Here is a 13302-nt window from a genome sequence, read left to right on the forward strand (position 1 = left end):
TCCAAACATTTCCATACCTCTTAGTGATCAACATACAAAACGATTATAGTACTATGCTAAAAACGTATATAAGCCATTTTCGCATGGCTATCCAAATTTACACAAAATCCATGGGTACATGACCAACAACAAAAAGGGTAGTCCTATACATGCCATTTCAAAGTTCAACCAAAATTGTACCAAAAGGGGGCTTTGATAGTGTGGGAGACTTCGACTTCCAAAAATCCCGAGTCCGATAGCTGACGAGCCAAAATCTATAAAACAGAGAAACAAAGAAACGGAGTAAGCAATTTATGCTTAGTAAGTTTTGAGCAAGGATTCAGCACAACAAAAGCATAGCATTCATATAGCTAAACGGATAATTTCATATGCACAAATTCTCAATATCATACTTTCTTCACATTACCAACCCTTATGTTCATACACAAAGATCAACTTAGCCAAAGGCGGTAGCTCATTTATCGATGGCGAATACTGATTTGTGAGGATCAACTAATTCAAGCACACACGAAACATACCTCATCGCTGCGATTTTACGAGCGTATTAATTTAAATTTTACAGCAAGATCGCTCATTCCCAAATCAAGCATCTTGAGGTTTAGCCGGATATAACCACTCGCACAAGGCCCTTGGTCTTAGCCGGATATGGTCACTAGCATAAATGCCTTGGGACTTAGCCGGATATAGTCGCTAGCACAAATGCCTTGGATCTTAGTCCGGATGTAGTCGCTAGCACAAAAGCCTTGGGACTTAGCCCGGATATCATTCGAGTAACCATGCACATATATCAATAAATCATGACACATTCATATTTCATTTTCATTACCAAAGCTCAAACACAAGACACTTATCACATTTACAATTTCGGCTCAATAGCTACATACAAGAGCATGATTTTGATTTACTTAAAACATAATCTAACCGAATCATAATTTAAGTTCCATTACTCGAAAACTTACCTCGGATGTTGTTGAACGATTCCGATGGCTATTCGACCACTTTTTCCTTCCCTTTATCGAATTTAGTTCCCCTTTGCTCTTGAGCTTAATTTAACAAATAATTGATTTAATCATTTTAGCATCGAAAAGAGGAACTCAAGGTACTTAGCCCACATATATTCATTAGACATTAAAGTCACATATGTACGGAATCATGAATCAAACTCAACACATTAGTTAATACTCTCCTTAGCCGAATTTTCTAAGTCAAGATAAAGCCTTCAATATGCTTACCTATGGCCGAACAACACATCAACCTATGTACTCATTCATGTGGCCGATTATGCATGTCTATGTTGAGGCCAATTATATACTCAATACCACATACAAATGGCATACCTTTTACTAATTAATTCATTACATATTATAGCTCAATACGCATCCATCATGTACTCAATAACCGAAACACCATCATATGTAAGTATATACCTTGAGATATTGTATATGTCATACCAATACGTCATGTGCAAACATATATATATATATATATATATATATGTGCAAGAGCCGAATCTCAAAGTTGATTATAACTAAACATGAACATAAATCCAAAACACAAATCTTACCTACCATGCAATAAGCATAAATCATACTTATGGATATACCATGGCCGAATACATCACAACACCATACCATTTCAATTTTGGTCATGGTTAAACAAAGAACTTAATGTCTCACTCAAAAATGCTAAAAAGAAAATCCAAGAGTCATCAATCCACCATCACATGTATCATTATCAAGCTTCATATTTAGCATGCAATGGCATTAACACGAAATCCACCTTGGCCGAATATCATCCCCATGACATAGCAAAGATTTGAACCATGGGCTAATTAGAACTCAAGCTAGCAACTAAAAACATGCATGAATCTCATGGCACAACCTCAAACATACCGTAATCTAGATACAAGTATGGCCAAACCTCTTCCTAATCCTCTTCCAAACCAAGCATGAAGCAAGAACTCCTTCCTTCTTCCTTAGAATTTTCGGCCAAAAGAAATGAAAAAGGTGAACAATTTTTTTTTTCTCTTTTTTTTCAACTCACAGCAATGGGGGGGGAAACACTCACACACATTCTTTCTTTTTTTTTTTTCCATTTCTTTATTATCCATACTCCTTATTTTATTTTTCCTAACATACCTCACTAACATAACATGTTTGTGACATGTTTCCACTCATAGCATGGCCGGCCACTACTAATTAGGGGGGGGAATTTGACATGCAAGTCCTCCCTTTTGATTACATGCACTATTAGATCCTTATAGATTAGCCTATCACATTTCAAAAGTGTCACACAAGTCCTACTAACTAAATTCACATGCAATCGACTAAATCGAAGCTTGAAATTTTCACACATTCATAATTACATATTCTAGACAATAAATATTACGTTCAAACATTTCGGTGACTCGGTTTAGCGGTCCTGAAACCACTTCCCGACTAGGGTCAATTTTGGGCTGTCACAAAGCATGGTTCCATTCCTCCAAGTTTATGTTGTTTATTATTTAATATTGGTAAGTAAATTAAAATAAATTAAAGAAAGGAATTAAAAGGAAAAGATGAATAAAATAAGGAGGGAAGAGGAGTGTTCATCTTTTTTTCTTTGGCTATTGCCGTGAGTGAGGAGAAGGAAGGAGATTTGGTTATTTGATTTTGGCTTGGAAGATGGCTAGAATGAGGTATGTATTGAATGATTCTTGAAAATCTATACATGTTTGAGATGGTTAGTTCAAATTCTACTCATCCTATAGATTAGACTTAGGATTTTGAGGTTGAAATTGGCCAAGAAGCTTGAAACTCTTAGTAGATGTGTTAATGTCATTAAAATGGATAGTAATGTAGGATATGGTGAGTGGTTAATTGCTTTTAACTTGAAAGTTGAGGTTAAAATGGGTTAAGTGATTGCCGAATCTAATTTAGGGGTGGAGGATTGTGTTCATGTTATATTGGATAGGTAGAGGTTGTAATGAGGTTGAAATTGTTGAATTGTTAGTTGGGTAACAAATGAAGCAATCGACCATATGGGGTAAAAATGGGATGTTCATTTTAGTTGTTGTTTCATTTTTGTGAGAAATGGGTCAAGTGTTCATGAGATGAAATTTTGTGATTAGATGAATTAAAAGTAATAGTATAGTTGATATATATATATATAGATGTACATATTCGGCCATCACTTAGGAGCTTATGTGATGTTGAGTTTAAGCTTTGCATATTCGGCTATATATACATATATATGTAAGCCCATTCGTGATATTACCTTAGGACTATGTATATATAACCGACAAAAAAATAGGAAAAACTAGCAAAGGTGATTGCCGAATGTCCAAGTATACATATGCATGTGTGATTGGATTATTGAAAGTATGGTAATTGCATAAGGTTATTAGCCGAATAGCTAAGAACATAAGGTAGCAAGATAAAAATTTTACCATGCCATTCCGTATGTCATAAAATCATTAAAATGTGAATACCAATATATGTAGCAAAGCGGTTGAATGAGTTAATTTATTTGTTTAAGCTCAAGATCCTAAAGGAGAGGCGTCCAACAAGGGGAAATCGAAGGTCATCGAGTAGCCGACTTGGAATTATTTTACCCAACACAAGGTAAGTCATTAAGCATATAGTTGGTATTGATTTAAATGATCGTAATACCTATGCAATTGTGTTTAATGAGATGAAATGTATACAAATGTATATGTATGTAGAGATGAAATTGTCGAATGTAAAAAGGAAGTGAAGCGTATAGAGTGGCTGGTTTTCGGCACTAAGTGTGTGGGCAATAAGTGTTCATTGTTGTGAGATTGGCACTAAGTGTGCGGGCTTGAAATGCATGGCACTAAGTGTGCGAGTTTAAAGTACATGGCACTAAGTGTGCGTGGTTGATTATTAAGCACTATGTGTGCGAACCCACTATATATATATATTTTCTATCAATTATTTATATTAAGGGTGCGACCTTACCGAGTCGATTTCGGACAGCGGAAAGGGTAAGTACCTTGAGTTCATGGCTAATAGGTGCTATGTTTATATTTGGAGTTGAGCGTGGTAAGTTTTGAACCTATGTGACGATTATAATTGAAGTCATGTACATAAGGTTCATCGTGGAATAGGTGAAAGTTTGCTTAGTTGTATGATTGTAACGAAAATAAAATGATGTATGGAACTGCCTCAATTATTCTATTGAATAGCGTATGTAATGTCAATTTAGGACTTGGAATGAGATTGAATCGTAAGGTCTAAGAAACTATGGCATAGTTCGGTATGGATGGAGTACTTAGCCTCATTTCGTTGTTTCCTCTTGTGAAAATTTTATTAATGGATGGTAGTGTAATGCTTATGACTTACTGAGTTATATACTCATTCGGTGTTTGCTTGTCACCTATTTTAGGTTTCTTGGACTCGACTTTTTTCGTATTCGAGACCGTCATCGAAGTCATCACACCGGCTAGCAACTTTTGGTATTTTCTTCTTAGTTGGTCTAGGAGAACATTTCGGCATGTATAGGCTATTATGTTTTGTTGAAATTTGGTATGTAAACTTTTAGCCACGTGAAAATGGCATAAATGTTCGGTTGGAATTGGTTCTATGATGTTTGGACACAAGTCTTGGTAATTCGGTTTTGGTTGAGTATTGGTTGAGGCCTACTCGATTATTATGCCATATGTCATGGCTGATTATTTTCGGTGTTAAATTCATGATTTGGTAATAGTGTAGTGGGGAGATGCTCGGTGATGATTAGCCTTTGGCATGGCTAGTCATGGTCATAAATTGTGACATGTATGATGAATTATTAGTTAGATCAAGGAAAAATCTTGAAATAGGCATAGTTTGTTTTAGTAACAGATGCTGACAGCAGCAGTGATGTGAGATTGAAAAATCACTAAAAATAGTAGAAATGGAATTAAATAATGAATAAATTATGAAATAGAAGCTTGATGAGTCTATTTTCATATGGAAGAAACAAAATGACCATATGAGCTGTATGTTAGGAGTTAATTAAATTCTTGTGAAACAGGGCCAGAGCGATTTCTGGATCCCCTATTTTGATTTCGAAAATTCACCGTAAATTTTATCGAGATAATTAGAGGTCGTGCCTTATATGTACAAATTCATTATCGAGTCTAGTTTCATTAGAGACAAACAGAATAGGCATTGAAGCCCTTTACAGGGAGATATTTAAATCGTAAGGTACAGAGGTCAGTGTAGTTGAACCTTGAAACAGGGGAGACTTTAACAAATAAACTGTACTAATTGGCCCAGCAAAAAAATTCTACAAAATTTCCCCCATATAGATATATGAGTCTAGTTTCGGGGAAAATTTACGGAATTGGATTTCGAGATTCAGAACTCAAAATATGATTTTTAAAGCGACCACGATATAGTAGCCAGCTTGCCTGGAACAAAAAAAAATAGGGGGAAATAAATGAAGTAAGCCGGTAACACCTCGTGTTCGATTTCCGGTAACGGCCATGAGTTCGGGGTGTTACAATTTTTCTCACCCCAAATTTGCATCAACCTAAACATATCAAATGGCATATGACCATATCATCAATAGGCATTCAAACCATTCACAACCAAGTCCAAATCAATCTATACCAATACCAACAATAACATTATTCATAACTTCACATTTGGGCATTCAAAATCATACCAATATGACTCCCAACAATCACCTAAATTATCAAACTCCGTAGACTTTGTGCCTAAATCAACATGTATACCATATCTCAAAATTCAACCATTTCGTACTCAAAATAAAAGTACACAATTGAGGCCTTCACATACCAAACCCGACCTAGACGTTATGGCCAAATTTGACGTGTTACATTGAAGTGTTTTAGTGAAAACCGTGTTTTCATTGAAAAACCTTCTTAAACTAAAGAAACATTAATAAACACACCTTTCAGTTTCGAAAGCCTTGTTTTAAGCATTTGATTTAAGAAAACTTATCATTTAGAAATTAAGTTGCGGAAACATAGAAAACATACTATAATTTAGGAAACCCATGTTCAACTTCTCGTAGTTACAATGGAAATAATAATACTTCAAGTAATAATAGCATAATGAAAACCTTATTACAATCTAGTCTGAATCATACTTAATAAAATAAAACTTATAAGCTTAAAAAAAGTCCAAATTTGTCTTGCTAGCTGGCCACCCAAAGTCCCTCCAAACATCGAACCGTCTATTGAGCGTCACCTGAAAATAAAATAAAAGAAGGGGTGAGTTTTCGCAAACTTAGTGTGTACAACCCTCGTCGGAAAGCAAGCATTCAAAAATCATCATACATCAAACATGCAATACAATCCCATTCAAATTATCCATTCGCTACACACCAGCTCCGTCCCCCATCACACCATGTGAGGATATAAATATCGACCCACCCAGCCCACACACCAATGGTAGCCCAGTTGCGGAACTTCCTTCATTTACATATTGAGCTTTAAAAGTCGTCTGTGGATCCACGATTGTTAGGCAATCATGCGATCCTCATATACTTCCTCTGTACCATAATTCCCACCCCATATGCAACCTAAGCAGAACATCATATGTATGCATGTCACATCCACAAAACTTATATTCAACACATAGGAGTATTTTGGTCATTTTCGCCCTTAGGGTCATTTCAGTAATTTTCCCTTAATTACGATTTTCACTTACCTTCACCCATAAACAAGCCCCGCGAGCTAAGGTGAACGAATACTATGTACCAGGTAGGATTCCAGAGAAGAGGAGGTGGGTCATTAAAACTGCTTAAGTACCAAGCTCTCCCTAGATCCAATCCTAGACATGCATATACCCGTTGCCACACCTTAACCCTATGACTTGTCCACGGTCTCAATTAATTAATTAAGTTTTATGTAGTCATCATATACTAGGCCCAATACCCCTAAATACATGCATATAGCCCACTAGGCCCAATCTTATTCAAATGGCCCATCTGGCCTAGTTCATATTCTTATGGCCCACTAGGCCCAATTCACCTTTATATGGCCCATTAGGCCCAAATCATATTATACTCATGCTCATATACAAATTTTGTAACAAATAGCATCACTTATCAATTTTTTCCTATTATGGGCCCAACAGCCCATCAGGCCGATTTAGCCTATTCCGGCCTATTTGGCCAATTCTCAACCCAAGTCCACGGAATCGCCCATGGGCCTCAAGCAACCTATCAATTTTCTCTCCACGAATGTTCGCTCACTCGTGTGACTAACGTAGCCCAACTTTCGATTTTTCGATATTTCAGCTTTTCGGCTTTTCAGCTTTTCGACTTTTCAACATTTCGGCTTTTGCCGATTCATTGAGTGTGTGCAGTGTATGTACACACCTGGTAAGCAAGCGTGATTCGATCCCCTTAGCCCAAACCTACAATCGATATCACTCAAAGATTAATCTTACATACTTATCAAATACTTTACCAAAAGCTGGAATCTCACCTTAACCTTACCTTGAACACAAATCCCAAATAGCTTCTCATTGATCACGTACTCCTTAGATCTGCATTAATCTTAACTATTAAACCGGAATAATAGGTGACTCATATCCAACACAAGTCCCCTTACCTTAACTATGAACATTCGGCCAACCAAGATCAAGAGCACTTACCAAAGTCTTTCACTGGAGGAGCAAATCGGTAGAGATCCAAGGACTGAGATTCGTTACCTATTCCTACCCAAAACCGATTAGAAGAAGTGAGGGACTATATACTCAATACTTAGCAAAACTCAATTATGAGAACAAAGCACTTACATTAGGCTTGACCGATTAGAAAGGGTACTGGCGGCACCAAGAGTATTCGGCAAAGAAGGTTTCTGCCCGTGCGATTTGTATGGTAAAAGAGAGTTATTCGGCTCTAAGGAAAAAGAAAGAGAAGTCAGCAATGAGGTAGAGGAAGAATAAAGTTCAGCACAAGGAAGAAGAAAAAGAAAAGAAAGCAGAGGGTTTTCGGCTTTTAGAGAAAAGAGTTTCTGGTAGCAAGGTGAAGGAAATTCGGCATTAGCTTCATACCCTAGCATTCGACACCTATTTATAAGCCTTATAACTGAATTTTCCCATGCCCAATTCCCCATTCAGCTCCATCACTTCTTTTTTCTCATCTCCTCGTTTTTCTCCCTGATAACCCCTTGATCCTTTCCTTAATTTTCTTTCCTGAACACTTCCCTTGGAGTCCACTTTCACGCCATTTCCATCCTTCTAGAATGCCAAAATTAAACTTCTAAAAACACTAAGCTAGGATTTGAACCTTGGACCTTCTTGTTAGCTATTAATGCCACCTCCCTACACTCTAAGTGGCGTCACTTAGCCACTCTTCTACAAGGCTTTTTGATACTATTTTCCCCTAAAATTATTTAAAAGCCCAACTACTTGCCAACCCTGATTCTTTTAATATCTAAACTATAATTTCATTTATTCCTAGGTTCGAACTCAAACCTTAACTAAGACCTACTAAAATTATCGCTTGGATAAGAATATTAAACACAATTTTTATCAAAACCAAAACAAAGAAAGTTTGAGATTTGATATTTTTGGGGAGTTACAACTCGACCCCTAAAAGAAATTTCGTCCTCGAAATTCATACCTGATTCAAACAGTTGAGGATATTGACGTTGCATCGCTTCCTCAGGTTCCTAAGTAGCCTCCTCAGCCTTGTGATTCTACCAAAGTACTTTGACCAATGGAACGACTTCCTTCTCAATACTTTGACATCTCGACCAATTATTTGTATGGGCTCTTCCTCGGAAGTTAGGTCTAGCCTAACTTCAATTTCTTCAACCGCCACGACATGTGAAGGATCCGAGTGATACCACCTTAGCATAGAAACATGAAACACGTCGTGGATCTGGCTTAGTTCAGGAGGTAACTCCAGTTGATAAACGACTAGCCCAATCTGCCTTACCACCCGATATGGCCCGATGAACCTTGGGCTTAGCTTTCCTTTCCGTCCAAACCTTAGTACCTTCTTCTAGGAAGAGACCTTAAGAAAAACTAAGTCTCCCACTGCATACTCTATCTCTCGTCGTTTAAGGAGCATACGACTTCTGCCTATCCGAGGCCTCCTTTAAACGATCCCGAATCAATTTCACCTTATCCTCAGTATCGGTTACTAACTCAGGGCCCAAAACTCTTTGCTCGCCCAACTCCATCCAACAAGTTGGAACTCGACACCTTCGCCCATACAGTGCTTCATATGGAGCCATCTCAATGCTTGCTTGGTAGCTATTATTGTACGCGAATTCGGCTAATGGTAAATAGTCCTCCCAGCTGCCTCGGAACTCAATCACATATCCCCTCAACATATCTTCCAATACTTGAATCACCCTTTCCGACTGTCCATCAGTTTGAGGGTGGAAAGCCATACTGAAGTTCAACCTAGTACACAACGCCTCATGCAGCTTCTTCCAAAATCGCGAAGTGAAACGTGGGTCCCTGTCCGATATTATGGAGACTGGCACTCCATGCAATCTCACAATCTCCGCAACATACAACCTCGCCAGCCTTTGTAACGAGTAATCGGTGCAAACTGGTATAAAATGGGTAAACTTGTTTAATCGATCCACTATAACCCATATCGAGTCTTTCTTAGTAGGCTTTAAGGGTAGCCCACTAAAAAAGTCCATAGTTATCCTTTCCCACTTCCAAAGTGGAATCTTCACTGGCTGAAGCAATCTCGAAGGCAGCTGATGTTCCGCCTTCACCTTTTGACAGACACCTACTTACAAACTCCACAACCTCGTGCTTAAGTCCAGACCACCAATAAAGCTCACGCAAATTCCTCTACATCTTGTTTCCACCACGATGCATAGCATAGAGACTACTATGTGCTTCCTGCAGAATAGACCGCCTTAGATCATTGTCCTTTGGTATACACATTCTCCCACAAAAGCACAATACCCCTTAACTATTTATCCCAATGTCCAATGTCTCTCCACTCTCCACTTGTCTAAAACGAGCACCTAAGGTCTCATCCATTAACTGCTTATTCCTTATCTTTTCAACCCACACCAGTTTTACTTTGAAGCTCCACTAACAAGCTACAATCGTCCAACAAGCTTAAACGAGTGAGCATAGCTCTCAAGTCTGACTTAACCCTATGACTCAACGCGTCGGCTACCACATTCGCTTTGCTAGGGTGGTATTCTATCGTGCAATCATAATCTTTCAATAATTCCAGCCACCTACATTGCCTAAGGTTTAGCTTCTTTTGGGTAAGAAGGTACTTCAAACTCTTGTGGTCCGAATAAATTACGTACTTCTCCTCGTATCAGTAATGCCTCCATATCTTAAGCGCGAACACCACCGCAGCTAGCTCCAAATGATGGGTTAGGTAATTCGCCTCGTGAGTTTTAAGTTGCCGTGACGCATACGCAACCACCTTTCCTTCTTGCATCAATACGCATCTTAAGCCCACATGCGACGCATCACTATAAACCGTAAACTCTTTTCCAGGCACTGGCTGAATCAACATAGGGGCCTCCGTTAATGCTTTCTTGAGTTTTCCAAAACTCTCTTGTTGCTTGTTCGTCCAAACAAACGGTACCCCTTTCCTCAAAAACTTAGTTAGGGGTACAGCAATTACTGAAAAGCCCTCGACAAACCGCCTATAGTATCCTGCCAAGCCCAGGAAACTTCGGATTTCCAATACCGACTTGGGTGTTTTCCAGTCTAACACCACTTCAATTTTCCGGCGATCCACCTTAATCCCTTCAGCTGACACCACATGTCTGAGGAAAGTAACCTCCCTTAGCCAAAATTCACATTACTGAATTTGGCATACAACTGCTTCTCCCTCAAAGTCTGCAACACAATCCTTAAGTGTGCATCATGCTCATCCTCGTCTTTTAAGTACACCAAAATGTCATCTATACAGACTACCACGAACCGATCCAAGTAGGGTTGGAAAACCCAATTCATGAGATCCATGGAAGCGACAAGTGCATTCGTCGGCCCAAATGGCATCACCAAAAACTCGTAGTGTCCATAACGAGTTCTAAAAGCCATCTTATGGACATCCTCCTCCTTCACCCTCAATTGGTGATATCCCAAATGCAAATCAATCTTCGAGAAAATCGAAGCTCCCCTAAACTGATCAAAAAGATCATCGATCCTCGGTAGAGGATTCTTATTTTTAACAGTTAACTTGTTTAACTGTCGATAGTCGATGCACATTTGCAAAGTTTCATCCTTCTTCTTCACGAATAACACCGGTGCTCCCCATAGAGACACACTTGGTCGGATGAATCCTCGATCCAACAATTCCTGAATCTGTGCCTTAAGTTCCACCAACTCCTTTGGTGCCATACAGTAAGGAGTGATAGACACTGGAGCTGTCCTAGGTGACAACTCATTCCAAATTCTACCTCCCTACCGGGTGGCAACCCAGCCAACTCCTCGGGAAAGACATCCGAAAATTCCCTAACTATTCTCAACTCCTTAATAGTAGGGCTCTTAGCCTCTGTATTAATGCTGAAATCATGTTCGACAGATAATTCTAACGTTCACCAATCACCACTACTTCCTTAACCTCTTCCGTTCTTAACACCATTCGCTTTGCAGCACAATCCAAGGTGGTTCGATACTTCACTAGCCAATCCATACCTAAGATTAAGTTGAACTCACTAAACGGCAGCTCCATCAAGTCCGTTAAAAAGGTAACCCTTTGAACTACTAAGGGTACCTCCCTAAACAACTTATTCACTCTTACAGACTGCCCTAACGAACTTACACAGTCATCTCATTTGCAGTAATTTCAAACAAATCACCCAATGACTCTGTCTTATTACATGCAACATATGAATGCGTCGATCCAATATCAATTAAGGCTGTGTAAGGTAACTCATATATAAAGAACATACCCGTTATCACATCTGGGGCATCCCCGTCTTCTTGGGACGAGCAGCATAAACCAAAGCTAGCTGTCTCGCCTCAGCATGGCCCAAAATTTTTCCTGGTGCTCTGCGTCCACGTCCATTACCGTTACTGCCCCTGGCCTGTCTATGACCCCTTGGCGGTAGCTGTCCACCCCGTGGTGGCTGAGCACCACCTTGGTCCACTACTGGCTCTCAACCTAGCGCTCAGGGGCAATCCTTGATCCTATGTTCTATAGACCCACAAGCAAAACAGGCTCCCGTCCTCTTCCAACACTCGCCTCTATGGCTTTTCCCACAGTCAGCACAAGGTGGCACCCCTGGATTAGCAGCAGGGGGCCCTGCTCTAACTGGCCCATTACTTCTGGCCATAGCCCTAGGCCTCTGTCCAACACCCGGAGTCTCAGCCTCCTTTTTATTCCTATAATTTTTTTCCCGATTTAAGTGCTTAGTGCGCTTAACCTCCTCAGCTATCTTTGCCTTTTCCACCAATTCCGAGAAAACTCGCTCCCTTTATGGAGCTATCAATACCCTAAAGCTATCTCTAAGTCCATTCTCAAACCTCACGCAACACTCATACTCTGTCGCAACCATTACTCTTGCATACCTATTAGGCGTAGAAACTTCGCATCACACTCCGCCACTGATTTGTTTCCTTGCGTCAGGTTTAGGAACTCCTTCCTTCTAGCATACACATAGCTTGCACCCACATACTTCCCTTGGAATGCAGGTTTGAAGAACTCCCAAGTGACACGCTCCGGTTGGGTGCCCTCATTCACTATCAACCACCACTGGTAGGCTTCTTCCCTAAGCAGTGACACTGCTCCTTTCAACTTTTGCTTAGGTGAGCAGTCCAGGTCCCCTATTATTATTTCAGTGGCCTCCAACCAATATTCCGCCACATTAGGAGCCATGCTAGCCACACCCTTAAATATCTTAGCCCCGTTCGATCGAAGTCGCTCCGAAATGGACCCTCAATTTTCGTTGCCATTATTGGGCCCAGCGACCCTTTCCAAATTATCAGCATTGCCTGCGACAATGCATCTTCTCCCGCGGCCCGATCATACAGTCCATTCCCAGCCACAGGTGAGGCCGGAGCTCTTCTACTCTAATATTAGGCACATGGCCTGATGCCTGATTCAGCCCTAAAACTTTCGCGGCCTCAGCCACGGCCCCTTGCACCTCTTTTAGCACTCATCATCGATTCATGTATTATCTGGATTAGAAATTTTTATGAAGTTTTAGTTAGTTTAATAATTAACATGATGTTTTATAGAAGTAATTAAAGAGAAGACTGTTTTTGAAATTCCTCTATAGTTTCAAGTTCCTGCGGGCTTTGGTTCCTTTCCATATAATCATCTAGAGTAGCCCTCTAATTATCTACTGTATAGCAATTTAAATAAACTTTAAAATAAGAATACTTACTCGGTTTG

Source organism: Gossypium arboreum, chromosome 12 (genome assembly GCF_025698485.1).
Source record: "Gossypium arboreum isolate Shixiya-1 chromosome 12, ASM2569848v2, whole genome shotgun sequence".
Taxonomy (NCBI): domain Eukaryota; kingdom Viridiplantae; phylum Streptophyta; class Magnoliopsida; order Malvales; family Malvaceae; genus Gossypium; species Gossypium arboreum.